Source organism: Triticum aestivum, chromosome 2A (genome assembly GCF_018294505.1).
Source record: "Triticum aestivum cultivar Chinese Spring chromosome 2A, IWGSC CS RefSeq v2.1, whole genome shotgun sequence".
NCBI lineage: Eukaryota > Viridiplantae > Streptophyta > Magnoliopsida > Poales > Poaceae > Triticum > Triticum aestivum.
Window position 1 is genome coordinate 145404258 of NC_057797.1, and position 12659 is coordinate 145416916.

Here is a 12659-nt window from a genome sequence, read left to right on the forward strand (position 1 = left end):
CTCCGCATGTGGGAATTCAACCCGGAAGGACCACCCACTATTCAACATTTCCTCGGCATGACGCATGAGGAGATGTACAAATCGTTCTTCGAACCCCAAATAGAGTGTCCGGACACTACCGAGGACGTGGGCCTGAGCTGCAACCACCCCGCTGCCCAAGTAAGTAATCCCCTGGCTGAACACACTGTCCTTTTGTTTATCATGACATCATTCTGACGAATCGCTCTTTGACCAGGACTGGATAGCAAAGGCAAAGATGATCTGGTGTTCGGCCCCCCTTCTGAAGGCTTGGACAATCCGGTGCTGGAAAATATGCTCGAGCCAGCACCTCGTCTAGTGCCCTCAAAGGAAGATGAAGGGGGAATAAAGAGGGCGAAAGTGGTCCTCCATCACTACCTATTCCAATCGAAGGAACGAGCGCCTCCGCGAGGGAGGATAACCAAGGGGAAGAATCTGACATTCTCCCTCCCCGAGGAAGGAAGAGGACTACCTCTGAAGATCCGGAAACTAAGATTTCCAAACGGGAGAAGAAATCTCCGCCACAGGGTCCTGCCTCGGAGGGTATTCTTACCGCACAATGTCCGCACGGGGATCAGCCCTCTACCGAGCTGTAAGTAGTCAAAAAGTACTTCATAGTGAAGATATCGTACCTTGCTTCTGAAGATAATAACCGATGCTTGTAAATTGTAGTCCGAATCGCAGCTCTTCTCGACAGAGTTCATCTTCGGGGATCTTATTCCGGAGATGATGGAGAGCGAAACGCCTCCCCCGGACTCCCCAGCTCAAGAAGCGGGCGACCTTGAAGTGCCGTCACGAAGGGTATCTCTGGATCCAATATCGCCGGAAGATAACGCTTTGGTAGCCCGGCATCCACAGTATCCGACTCCTAAGGAGGGCGACCGCAAGGGTCCGTACAGTGTGCGGTCGGACGTGCTGAAGGATCTTCTGGGGCAAGCTGTCGTCTCAGAAGCACATCGTACGCTAATGGGTATGGTAATTGAAAGGATTTCATCCGTCGAAAGCGGTTTGCATGAAGCTTTTATGAGTCTGCTGAAAGGCTTCGAGGTACGTGAAATAATGTATGCCTTTAACAATACCGCATATGTTAGGTATGTCCATGCAGATAGTAGCCCCTGAGACTCTGGTTGTCGAGAACGGCGGCAAACAGAGGATCATAGTCCCAGGTAATAACCAGACAACCTTTATGTGCAGGTGGTTGAAGCTCCGGTGGCTAGCCGGACTGATGGGTTTGCCGAACTAAAGCGGCAGCTGGATGTGGCAGATGCCGACATCGTGCTTGTCAACAAGCGGCTTGACGAGGCACAGGGTGAGTGATTTTTCTGGTGATCGTCACATAGTAAGAGCAGCATGATGCCAGTATCTTTAATATGTTGTGACTGTAGATGGAGCAGCCACCGTGGAGACCCTTCGGGCGGAGCTTGCCCGAGCCAAGGAGCAAGCGAGGAGTAGCAATGCGGCCGCTTTAAAGGCGGTCGAAGAGTTAAGGGCCGAATAGGCCGCGCATTGTGAGAGCAAGGAAAAAATAGCCAAGATGGCTGTAGAATTAAAAGATGCTGTTGACCCTTGCCGGCTTCTTGAAGAAGAAGACCGGGCGAAAGTGACGGACCTGGAGAAGGCCTGGGTGGCTGCCAAGGAAGCCCGCTCCAAAATTAGAGCGACGAAGGAGGAGCTGAATCAAGCTGTAGATATCGTGTCTGGGAAGCCCTTCTTGTTGCGGACTAAGTTCGGACATCTGAAGTATGCTCCTCTGGACCGGCTATGGAGTTCTGCGGACAAGTACATGGATTTGGCTGCAAGTGCTGCTGATGTAGCCGAGTACTTCAAGGATCAGAGAGGTCCCGAAGTGGAGAAGCTGTTCTGGTCACAGTTTCACACTCCAGTCCGTCCGCTGCTGCTGAATGAGCGATTGACCGGTTGGGCCGAGCTCCATAGGTTGTCCGGACTTGCCATGAGGTCCATTGTGGATCACCTGTGGTCGGGAGGGCCAAGGCCGAGTAGCTACTTTAGCTTAGTGCAACAATTCCTTGAAGCGGTGCCATGCATCGATGCTATAAAGAGATCAGCATGCATAGAAGATGCGCGGATGGCCCTTGCCCATGTCAAAACATACTGGGCGGAGATGGAGGCCAGCACTATTGCGGCACAGGGTTTGGCCATAGGCCGAGTGGCTGCCAAGCACTACTTTGAAGAAGTCCTTGAAGGCACTCGTTCGATAGAGGCTCAATGCTCGAAGAATATCATTTTCCAGTGACATGTAGTCCCATTGTACAAACAATGTTTTTCTGAATTAATCAAGGCTGTATTTATACTTTTGCCCGAAAGTACTATGATGCCTCCTGTGCGGCCGTTTATGTATATATGTATATAACCTGAAAGTTTGCAATCGTCGGCTTCTGCCCCCACACATATAATGCAGGGGTGTTCGCAAAAGATGCATATCCACACTTGATCCAACGTCTTGGTCCGTTAAGGAGGTGATAACATAGCGAACAAGGCAATCAGACTATATTTCTTTAACACTTTCACTTAGCCATAGGAGTTTGACAGTGGGGCTACTATAGAGCCCCTGGTACTTCTGCGCTCGTCCAAATATGGTGCGCGTACATACATGACCGGAAACGACCCTTCGTTAATGTGGAGGAATCACAAAGATTCCGATTAGTCATCGAGTGGTTGACCAGTCTCTCGCTATATCATGACAGTCAGTTTTTGGCTTTCTCTACTGAGGTGCTCATCCGGATGAACCAGGGCACAATCGTAGTAGTTCTCCCAGTGATACCTTAGCCGATATAACGGAACATAAGGTACCAAAATGTGAGAGCCGGGCAAACCCAACATTTGACCAAAGACATGATTTGGAGCTGATGCATATAGGGCCAAACTCGCGACGCCGAACACTCGCTAAGGTGTTTGGTCTTTATAACATGTACCGGGCTAAACAATGCCCTTTATAAGAAACCCCATGTGTCCAGGTACGTGCAAAATCCTGGCGTGGCCACATGCCAATAACGCTGGAATCCTTCTCGGTTGTGTGGAGTATCCGAAGGATGCGAGCAACAAGAGACAGTAAAAAAGGTTTACGCAGGGCCTTAATCTAAAAAGAAACCTTTTGCCGGGTCCCTGCTGCACGTCTGCGCTTGTATCTTCGTTGTGCTGTGTCCTGGACGGGTGTAGCACGATTGTAACCTGCAAAAAGGAAAGAACTTCGATGAAAGTTGCCGTGCCGAAAAGAAGAATGAGTTATCAGAATTCCAGAGAAGCCTAGTTGAGCCGGGCTGGCCCTAATTACACGCGGGAAGCCCCTGGTATCGCTTTATGAGGGTTTGAAAACCAATCTTATACATGTATGATGGAACGCCGGACTCGTCTAACTGTGTCCGTGGTCTTGACAACCTGCCATTTTTCTGGTTGGTGAGGCCGTCTAGTGTGCGGCTGTTAGAGCTGCCGCGTCCTCTTCCGTACGTGAAGAACGGTTGGTATTTCCGCTAACGGTGATGACGCCTCGTGGACCGGGCAACTTGAGCTTGAGAAAAACATAATGCAGTATTGCGTTAAAACGAGCGAAAGCCGCCCTTCCGAGTAGTGCTTGAAAATCACTTTGGAATGGAGCGATGTGAAAAGTTAACGTTTCACTTCGGAAGTTATCGGGAGAACTGAATACCACCTCTAGTAGTAGAGAGCCCGTACAGTGGGCCTCTTGGCCTGGTATTACTCCCTTGAAGGTAGTATTACTGTGGCTTATTTGTGTCGGGTCTATCCCCATTTTGTGGACTGTGTCTTGATATATCAGATTGAGATCACTTTCACGTCCATGAGGACCCTTGTGAAATGGTACCCATTTATTATTGGGTCTAACACCAAGGCCGTCAGTCCTTCGCGCCGGATATGTGTATCGTGATCCTTACGATCAAAAGTGACCGGGCAGGCCAACCAGGGGTTGGACTTAGGGGTGACGGGCTCGATGGCGCATGTGCATCGGAGTGCGTGATTGCTTCTCCTCCTTGTCACATTGATCACGTTTACTGTTTTAACCTCCGGTGGGAATTTTTTCTGTCCTTCGTCGCTTTGCTGGCGAGGTTCATCCTCATTTTCCCTTGGTGTCTCCTCCCCTTTGTGTTCGGCGTTTAGCTTACCGGCCTGCTTGAAGACCCAACATTCTCTGTGGGTATGATTTGCAGGTTTGACTGGGGTGCCATGAATCTGACAGAGCTTGTCAAGAATTTTGTTTAGGCTAGATTGTCCTTCTCTGCTGCCTTTGAAAGGAATTTTCCACTGACCTGGTCGGGAGCCCCTGAATCCGGCGTTTACAGCCGTATTATCTGGGCTACCTTCTTTATTTCGACGCTTGTTTTTGTTGAGTCGTGGTTTACCATTGCCATCCCTTATTTCGGATGTGCTTGGGTCGCTAGTGCTCCTACGGGCCAACCGGCTGTCCTCGCCCGCACAAAAGCAGGTCATCAGGCTTGTTAGGGCTGCCATTGTTCTCGGTTTTTGTTGACCGAGGTGTCTGGAGAGCCATTCATCTCGGACGCTGTGTTTAAAAGCTGCTAAGGCTTCGACGTCCGGACAGTCGACTATTTGGTTCTTCTTGGTGAGGAACCTGTTCCAAAGCTTTCGGGCGGACTCTCCGGATTGTTGGATTATGTGACTTAAATCGTCTGCATCCGGAGGTCGGACATAAGTCCCTTGATGAAAGCACAAGTGCTCCCTAGGTGGTTTTGATAATTGATGACAACATATCTCTTGTTGGACTAACATTTCGATCTAGCATGTTTCAGATAAGTTCAACAATGGAGTGGCATGGACTAAAGGTTGTGGGAACTCCTTCAAGATGCTAAGGACAAAGGATTGGCTAAAGCTTCAAGCTCAAGACTCATCATTTTACATTTTAGTGATCCAAGATCACATTGAGTCTTTAGGAAAAGCCAATACTATCAAGGAGGGATGAGGTGTTGCTTAATGAGCCTCTTGCTTCATGTGCTTAGTGATATGCTCCAAAACCCTCAGCTACTTTCCCACTTCCACATATGACCTAAACCCTAAGCCAAACTCGGTCCTACCGATTCTTCCTATCCGGCGCCACCGAGTTTCACTTGTCATAAGCCACTGCCAAACCCTAATCAGTTCGGTCTCACCGATGGGATCTCGGTCTCACCGAGATGGGCTTGCAAACTCTCTGTTACCCATTGCAATATTCTCGGTCCCACCGAGATATGCAATCGGTTCCACCGAGTTTGCTTGGCCAAATCTCAGTTTCACTTATTACCCAAATCGGTCCCACCGAGTTTGAGTAATCGGTCAAACCGAGTTTTGGATTTACCCTAACCCTAGCACATCGGTCCCACCGAGTTGATCCAGTCGGTCCCACCGAAATCTCTAACGGTCACTAGGTTTACCTTTTCGGTCCGACCGAGTTTGTTGATTCGGTCCCACCGAGATTGGAAAACTGTGTGTAACGGTTGGATTTTGTGTGGAGGCTATATATACCCCTCCACCTCCTCTTCATTCGAGAGAGAGCCATCAGAACACATACACCATTCCAACTCATATGTTCTGAGAGAGAACCACCTACTCATGTGTTGAGACCAAGATATTCCATTCCTACCATATGAATCTTGATCTCTAGCCTTCCCAAGTTGCTTTCCACTCAAATCTTCTTTCCACCAAATCCAAATCCTATGAGAGAGAGTTGAGTGTTGGGGAGACTATCATTTGAAGCACAAGAGCAAGGAGTTCATTACCTACACACCATTTGTTACTTCTTGGAGAGTGGTGTCTCCTAGATTGGCTAGGTGTCACTTGGGAGCCTCCGACAAGATTGTGGAGTTGAACCAAGGAGTTTGTAAGGGCAAGGAGATCGCCTACTTCGTGAAGATCTACCGCTAGTGAGGCAAGTCCTGTGTGGGCGATGGCCATGGTGGGATAGACAAGGTTGCTTCTTCGTGGACCCTTTGTGGGTGGTTGCTTCTTCGTGGACCCTTCGTGGGTGGAGCCCTGTGTGGACTCGCGCAACCGTTACCCTTGTGGGTGGAGCCCTGTGTGGACTCGCGCAACCGTTACCCTTTGTGGGTTGAAGTCTCCATCAACGTGGATGTAGGATAGCACCACCTATCCGAACCACGGGAAAAATATCCGTGTCTCAAATTGCGTTTGATCTCTCCAAACCCTTCCCTTTACATTCTTGCAAGTTGCATGCTTTACATTCCGCTGCTCATATGCTCTTTGCATGCTTGCTTGATATGTATTGTGTGTGTTGAAATTGTGCCTAAACTCCACTTAAACCGAAAAAGCTTAAAAATTTCAACTTTAGCATTAAGTGTCTAATCACCCCCCTCTAGACACATATACTTCTAGATCCTACAAGTGGTATCAGAGCCAGGTGTCCATTGCCTTGGTCTAATCACCATTGGAGGAAGATGGATGTGTCTACTCTAGGGAGTCTTAGACATAGAGTGCCTATTCTTGATGGAGAGTATTTTCATGAGTGAAAAAATGAGATGCTTGTAATCTTCAATCAATATCATTTGAACAAGTATATTGCTAGCCCTTGTGCACTTCATATTGATCCTTTGCATCCTACCCTAGATGAAGATATTGACATGATTCGCAATCTTAGAACTATTGAGCTCATCATTAGAGGATTGCCCAAAAATTTGATTGCTAGTTTGCCTACTCAAAATTGTGCCTATACTATATGGAAATTTCTTGAGGAACGATTTCCCGATCATTCCTTGAAAACTTTGGATGAAATTCTCCATAAATCTATTGCCTTGAGTAAGATGAACTCTAGTGATCCTAGTTTTGGTAAATGTCTATTTGAACTTACCAATCTTAAGCATGCTAAAGGAGATGTTGGAATCATTAATGATATCATATTCAAAGCTATAAGAATTCATAAAAGTGACCACTTTGATGATCATTTATCTAATGAATTACCCTCTCTAGGAAATGATGAGTCACAAGATCATGATGAACATGAATATTATGATGATGATGATAGTGACTTCGATCTTGATGATGCAATGAGACATTTTGGTCTTATGGCAAATCTTCGGGGATATGAATCAGGAGGAAAGGAATGGGTTCTTGATAGTGGATGTACTGATCATATGACCGGAGATGAAGAGATGTTTCGTGAGCTTGCTGAAAATGACGGCCCTCGAAAATATGTCACCTTTGGTGATAATTCAAAGGGTAAAGTGGTTGGCCTTGGTAAGGTGGCCATCTCACATGATAGTTCCATTCAAAATGTCATGCTCGTTGAATCTCTTGGCTACAACTTACTTTCAGTATCTAGACTTGCTGATTTCGGTTTGAATGTCCTATTTACTGAGGTAGATTGCCAAGTATTTCGTCGAGACAATCATAAAATGGTCTTTACGGGTATGCGTAGAGGTGATCTTTACATTGTCGATTTCTCTAAAAAGGCACAACCTAAAACTTGCTTTGTTGCTAAATCCTCAAAAGGTTGGTTGTGGCATAGACGACTAGGTCACGTTGGCATGAGAAACCTTGACAAGCTTATTAAAGGAAATCATATCCTTGGAGTCAACGATGTCATATTTGATAAGGATAGACTTTGCAGTGCTTGTCAAGCAGGTAAACAGGTTGGAGGAAGACATCCCGTGAAGAACATCATGACCACAAGGAGGCCACTCGAGCTACTTCACATGGATCTTTTTGGTCCCAACGCCTACAAGAGTCTCGGTGGAAATTCTTTGGTCTAGTTATAGTTGATGATTTTTCAAGATTTACGTGGGTGTTCTTTCTTAATGACAAGTCGCAGGTCCAGAAGATCTTCAGAAACTTCGCTAGGAAGGCCCAAAATCAGTTTGATGTGAAGATCAAGAAGGTTCGGAGTGACAACGGAACGGAGTTCAAGAACGCAAATGTGGACACCTTTCTTGACGAAGAAGGGATTTCACACGAGTTCTCGGCTACGTACACACCTCAACAAAATGGAGTTGTTGAGAGGAAGAACCGGACGCTCATCGAAATGGCAAGAACGATGCTTGATGAATACAAGACGCCAAAGCACTTTTGGGCAGAAGCGGTTGAGACAGCTTGTCACGCAACAAATCGCTTATATCTTCACAAGCTACTCGGCAAGACGGCATACGAGCTTCTCACCGGTAACAAACCCCAAGTTGGATACTTTCGAGTATTCGGCTCAAAGTGCTACATTCTTGATAAGCATCATCGTTCAAAGTTTGCTCCTAAATCTCATGAAGGTTTTCTACTTGGTTATGGCTCAAACTCTCACACTTACCGTGTCTACAACAATTTCACCCGAAAGGTTGAAGAGACGGTAGATGTGAAGTTTGATGAATCTAATGGCTCGCAAGTAGAGCAATTGCCAATTGATGTAGGAGACAAAGACCCTTCAGAAGCAATTCAAGACTTGTCCATTGGCAAAATTCGTCCAACGGAGGTGAAGGAGAGTACTTCATCCGTCCAAGTGGAAGCTTCTACTTCACGACAAGGTGAACCAAGAATCGACACGGAAGCATCCACAAGTGGGACACACCAAGATGAAGAAAACGAGGAAATACGTCAAGACGAACATCAACAACCTCCTTCTCCACCACGACAAGAGAACGACGACGTCAACAATGAAGAAGGCCAAGAAGAAGAACAAGATGAAGAAGATGTTCAACGAAGACCCAAGCAAAAGCTCTCACGAGTTCGAGCAAGAATTGCCAAAGATCATCCCGTCGAGCAAATCCTCAATGATATACAAACCGGGAGAATCACTCGCTCAAAAACTCGTTTAGCTAACTTTTGTGAAAACTATTCATTCATCTCTAGCATTGAACCTATGAAGGTTGAAGAAGCATTGGAAGATCCGGATTGGATAAACGCTATGCATGAAGAGCTACATAATTTTGAGAGAAACCAAGTTTGGACATTGGTCGAGAAGCCCGACAACAACCACAACATCATTGGTACCAAATGGGTGTTTCGCAACAAGCAAGATGAAGATGGACAAGTGGTTCGCAACAAAGCACGTCTCGTCGCCCAAGGGTACACACAAGTCGAAGGTATGGACTATGGTGAGACGTATGCTCCCGTTGCTAGACTTGAGTCCATTCGCATCTTACTTGCCTATGCTAATCACCATAATATCACCTTGTACCAAATGGACATTAAAAGTGCTTTTCTAAATGGTGAAATAGAGGAGGAAGTTTATGTCAAACAACCTCCCGGCTTTATCAATCCTAAGAAACCAAATCATGTTTACAAACTTCACAAAGCTCTTTATGGTCTTAAACAAGCTCCTAGAGCATGGTATAAATGCTTGACCAAGTTCCTTACTACAAGTGGTTTTGAAATTGGTAAAATTGATTCTACTCTTTTTACTAAAAGGGTTAATGGAGAACTATTTGTATGCCAAATTTATGTTGATGATATCATATTTGGTTCAACTAACCCTCTCTTTAGTGAAAAGTTTGGAAAGCTAATGTCAGAGAAGTTTGAGATGTCTATGATGAGTGAACTCAAATTCTTTCTCGGGTTGCAAATCAAGCAAACTAAGGAAGGTACATTTGTCTCTCAAACAAAGTACACCAAGGACTTATTCAAGAAGTTCAATATGCAAGAATGCAAAGGTATGTCTACACCCATGCCTACTAGTGGACATAATGATTTAACCAAAGATGGTGAACCGGTTGATCAAAAGGTTTATCGCTCTATGATTGGTTCATTGTTATACCTATGTGCTTCACGTCCCGATATTATGCTAAGTGTGTGCATGTGTGCACGATATCAAGCTGCTCCTAAAGATTGTCATCTTAAGGCTGTGAAAAGGATAGTGAGATATTTAATCCATACACCAAATTTTGGCATTTGGTATCCTAAGAGGTCTTCTTTTGATCTTGTTGGCTATTCTGACTCGGATTATGCCGGAGACAAGGTTGATAGAAAGTCCACTTCGGGTACTTGTCAATTTCTTGGTAGATCTCTTGTGTCTTGGTCTTCCAAGAAACAAAACTCGGTATCCTTATCCACCGCCGAAGCGGAATACATTGCCGCTGGTTCATGTTGTGCTCAATTACTTTGGATGACCCAAACTCTTAAAGATTATGGGATTTATGTGAAACATGTTCCACTGCTTTGTGACAATGAAAGTGCTATCAAAATTGGTCATAATCCTGTACAACATTCTCGAACTAAGCATATTGAAGTTCGTCATCATTTCATTCGAGATCATGTTGCTAAGGGTGACATCAATCTTAAGCATGTTCGCACCGACAAGCAATTAGCGGATATATTCACTAAACCACTTGATGAGAAAGTGTTTTGCAGGTTGAGAGGAGAATTTAACATCATTGATGCTTCGAACTTGGAGTAGAAACTCCATTGGATACATGCAAGACATGAGCTTATGACTAATCCATGATATATCTCTTATGATAACTATCTTATGTCTTGGATATATTTGCACCTTGCATGTTGCCTAACCCATGTAGGTGCTTGGTTGAATCTAATTCCATGAGATTGTGACTCACTCACATCTTGAGCAATCTCTACAAGACCAAGACTCTACACAATAGTGGTTGAAGACAAGGAAGCACAAGACCATTCAAACATATCCTTTGACAAATTCTATGTTAAGCTTCATGATTGTCATTTTTGGATACACAAGTGCTCTTCCTTGCAAGAACTAACCCATGTAGGTAGATGAACTCAAACTCCAAGTGGTGCTCCCAACTCTTGATGAGCTACATCAACCTTGAGCACCCACACAAGTTCAACTACATGAGCAAGAACCACACCACCACCCAAGGTATGTTATTCCATCTTAGAGAAGCTTTACTCCAAGACATGAGTCAAAGCAACTTAACAAGGTGAGAATACATCAAGATGCTTAAATGAAAAATGGTAACCCCATTTTGAGCTTAAAACGATGAGTATGACCTACGATCAAGTGTCCTCACTTGACTCCTAAGTCAATATACTCTAACATAGGTGACTATGTCACCGCCCAATTCTAGATGAAGTTCTCCTATGTTCTTTTCTGAGTTATTGCATTTGTACCTTGCATATTTGTTTTCTTCTTTTTCAAAAAAAAACTTCATCTAGAAACTTTCACTCTTTTCTCTTTGATTTTTGCTCTGCATATTTCTGCACCAAATTCCTTGCAAATCTTTGTGCGATCTTACTTGACTAGTGAGCTGAGGTGACAAGTGTTTTTCTCTGTGATGAACTCGGTTTCACCGAATTGCCATTTTCGGTCCAACCGAATCCCTTCGGTACTACCGAAACATGCCACTCGGTGCCACCGATTTCGCAACAGGAAAAACAGTTTGCCACATATTCTATATTTCTTCTGATCCAGCTCCGCTCAATGAATCTTGTCCTCTACAAGCATCACAGTTTTATTCCCTGCTTTGTAATGAATCTCAAGGACCAAACCTATTTGACGGATTCCAGGAAAAACCTTCTTGGAAATTGATGTCAAAGGGGGAGAGAGAGATCACATCAAAGCTTATCATCAGGGAGAGAGAGATCACATCAAAAGCTTATCACCTACAAAGGAGAAAGTACTAAGGGGGAGAGAATACTCAAGGATCCCATATATTAAGGGGGAGAAAGAAATCTCCAAGGGGGAGAGAATACTCAAGGATCCCAGATGCTTGATGTTCAAGAGGAGAGATGCCACATGTCTTTTTGGGGGAAAGACATGTTCATATGAACTCATTTGAATTAAGTTCTATTCATATTTTTCAGCCCTGATTTTCTGTTTCCTATCTTCTCCCAATATCCCATGTAAGATTCAGGGGGAGCAAGACACCTAAGGGAAAGAAATCAGTCAAATTCATTGCATATCTTTATTCTTGGAGACATGTTGAATTCAATGTGGTACCTTGTACTCACTCTCTACATGTCATCCCAGTCTTGGTATTCTTGTGGTTTCTTTTGTTTGCTCTGGCTAGTGGACGTACCTGTGTTATCTAACCTTGTTGTGCAGGTTCATTCCATCCTAAGCCAACTCAAGACCACAAAGTAAGTATATGCATCAAAATCATGAGTATGAGGAGTTCTTGCTTATGTACATACTGTTTGCAAGAAGGACTCATGAGCATGAAGGTATTTTCCTTGATAATCTTTTGCTCTGATGCATATGGCCAAGATGCATGTAACACATTGCCTACTTTGTCATAGTTATGCTCTCACATGTCTCTATATTTCATATTTACATGAGTGCATACATGTAGGGGGAGCCTATGCTTGTTACATGTCCTTCCAAAGCTTTACTTGCTGTTCTTTATATCTTTATCTAAAGCTTTGATGTATGTTGCCATCAATTACCAAAAAGGGGGAGATTGAAAGCACAAGTGCTCCCTAGGTGGTTTTGATAATTGATGACAACATATCTCTTGTTGGACTAACATTTCGATCTAGCATGTTTCAGATAAGTTCAACAATGGAGTGGCATGGACTAAAGGTTGTGGGAACTCCTTCAAGATGCTAAGGACAAAGGATTGGCTAAAGCTTCAAGCTCAAGACTCATCATTTTACATTTAGTGATCCAAGATCACATTGAGTCTTTAGGAAAAGCCAATACTATCAAGGAGGGATGAGGTGTTGCTTAATGAGCCTCTTGCTTCATGTGCTTAGTGATATGCTCCAAAACC